Source organism: Poromitra crassiceps (genome assembly GCF_964638095.1).
Source record: "Poromitra crassiceps genome assembly, chromosome: 14".
Classification (NCBI taxonomy): Eukaryota; Metazoa; Chordata; class Actinopteri; order Beryciformes; family Melamphaidae; genus Poromitra; species Poromitra crassiceps.
In genome coordinates, this window is record NC_139633.1 from 24,634,716 (window position 1) to 24,637,854 (window position 3,139).

A 3,139-nucleotide genomic window follows, 5' to 3' on the forward strand; every position below is an offset into this window, starting at 1 on the left:
TTTTTCTCCCCAATTGTACTTGGCCAAACCCCCTCTGCCGATCTGGGGACAGCCGTAGACACACACATGCCTCCACTGATACATGTGCAGGCAGCTCTGATACATGTGCAGTTGCCAGCCGCTTCTTTTCACCCCGACAGCGAGGAGGCTTCACCGGCAGGACGTAGAGTCACCGCTCTTGGTGCTACACAATGCTGGCGTTTCTGCTGCCCATGTGGGCTTGAACCTGTGAGCTTTCAGTTACATGAGATAGCATGACTAACCAAAGGGCGACCCGACCACATGTACCTCACTGCCTGTAATCTCCAGAGCCATAAACACGTGAGAAGACAAGAGGAAACTATTAGCTGTTTGGTCAAGGTGGCATTCAATACAGTCCAATAGTCTACAAGTCAACAGTGAGCAAACAGCTGTGATTAAGTATTTGCATGGACTTATATATATCTACTATGATAGATAGATATATATATATATATACAGAGCCTTTTCTCTTTTCACACATGATGATAAGAATTCAAAAAAGCCTCAGTCTTGCACACTTCAAGTCTGAAAGCAAGAGGAGTGTGTTGTTGAATGCCCTCGCATCCCGACCGGACCAACACAGGCTGTTTTGCAGGTGTATTGACCAAGATATTTGTCTGATAGGGAGGAGAGCCTAATGGGTTCGTCCTTTGAACTCATTCTCCATGCAGGGGAACCCACCCAGGCAACGACTTGGGCCAACCCGAGGCTATCAACAAGCAATAGATTCCTGCCGGATTTCTGCTAAAAAGCTCAATTATTAGCAGACTGCTTCCCTTGAAAAGAGCGTTATCAGGACCCGTGTTGATCTAAGATGATTATGTTAGTTTAGTTTCTGAAGGATTTGCCACTTTTCCCCCCATTAATCACTGTGTAGAGTGATGTTGAAACCTCTTGAGGACGGATTTATGGAGGCCATGCTGTAATGTATCACATGGAGGGATGGTGAAATAATGAATTTGAACTGGAGTTACTGTGAATCAATGAAATCATACTGTCGACAAAGATCATTATGAGATTCAGAACGGCAGATAAAACTACCGAGGTACATATGCGGTCCAGATTTTTCATAATTTGTTCCAAAATGAGAGATAGTTTGATTCCACTATCTGACAAAATGTGACTATTGGTCTGAAGAAATCAATAGAGCTATCAAACTTAGACTAGGGTTGTCAAAACTATCGATAGTATCGAAAAGTATCAATACTAAACATTTTAAATGGATACAATACTAATTTGCAACAGTTTTGATACCATCAGTGCTTTCTTTTAATGAAAAATCACTGATTTCTCCCTCCCTATCATTGGGTATCTGTTGCTTCAACAAACTAAACGTGTTCTGATGTCTAGAGCAGGGCTAATCTGCTGTCTAAATTCAAAGTTTGATCAGGCCTAGATTAGGGAGAAGTGTGCGTCTGTCCGTCCATCTGTCCAACTTTATTTTTATGCTTCTTGATGTGTCGTCATCCCCCCCTTCCCGTGGTATCGAAAATGGTATCGAGTATCGATATTTTCCTGGGTTTCGGTATCGAAGTAGAAATTATAGTATCGTGACATCCCTTGTAGAAAGTAAGTAAAGGCTAAGTACCGTTCTTCAGCATTGGTACTTTTTGATACTTCAGTAGCCTACATTTTACTGCTAATATTTTTAATATTATTTTACTGAAGTAAACTTTTGAATGCAGGACTTTTTTCCATTGTGGTATACTCTTATCTATAAGTAAAGGATTTGAGTACTTTTTTATTGTTACTTTGCTGAGACGGCTGTTTGAATATAGCTGTTTACTACATTGTTTACTCTCTGTCTATTAGGTGACCTCACTTCTACCAACATTCCTGTCAAACATAACAGAGCCCTGCTTACCACCTTAACGATCACAACCAGACTCAATCAAGAACATGGATCAATCCCACCTAGTGGCTAAATCATCTAATTGACCACATCCCCATGGAGAAAATAAACGCCTCATCCAAAAATTCAAACGCACAATTCAGTACAATCTGGGACCTTTTATAAGAACACTTAATTTATAACTTGTTTGGCCTGCCGACCTATGCCGCGCAAAACACACACACACACACACGCGCACACACGCACACACACGCACACACGCACACACGCACACACGCACACACGCACACACAATACACTTATATAATTACCTCCGCCAAGGAGGTTGTGTTTTCGGTGCCGTTTGTCTGATGGTTAGCAGGATTACAGAAAAACGACTGGGCTGATTTTCATTCAACTTGGTGGAAGGGTGTAGCATGGGCCCAGGAAGAACCCGTTACAATTTGGCGCAGATCGGATCCGATTTGGGTCAGCGAAGAGGGCGGGGCAAGGGAAAAGGGGCTGTAGCTAGGGACAGGAAGGTCGTAGGGAGTCGGGCTTCGAGGGGTGGGTAAGGGGAGTAAGCTAGTTGTATGTGAATGGTGGGAGGGGGCGTGGTCAGGAAAGGGGCGGGGCTAGGGAAAAGAGGCCGTAGGGATAGGAAGGTTGTAGAGAGTCAGGCTTCGAGGGGTGGGCTGAGTCAGGGTAAGGCTTCCAATCCGACCACATTTGCATATCATAGCCTGGACTATTGCCTTGGCGGTAGTCTATCATAGACTGGAGTATTGCCTTGGGGGTGGTCTATCATAGACTGGAGTATTGCCTTGGGGGTGGTCTATCATAGACTGGAGTATTGCCATGGCGGTGGTCTATCATAGACTGGAGTATTGCCTTGGGGGTGGTCTATCATAGACTGGAGTATTGCCTTGGCGGTGGTCTATCATAGACTGGAGTATTGCCTTGGGGGTGGTCTATCATAGACTGGAGTATTGCCTTGGCGGTGGTCTATCATAGACTGGAGTATTGCCTTGGGGGTGGTCTATCATAGACTAGAGTATTGCCTTCGCGGTGGTCTATCATAGACTGGAGTATTGCCTTGGCTCTCCGAGAGAAACTTCTCCTTATTTCTTCTTGAATCTTATTCTCTCTTTCGATATCAGTTGACCATTACCATTAAGGTCACATCAACATAATCCTGTGGTTTGTCTTGTCTTGGCCTGTCCATGTTGCAGGCCTGGGATGTGGAGGTGGAATAAACTTTTGAACTTTCCAGATGTGTCATGGGCT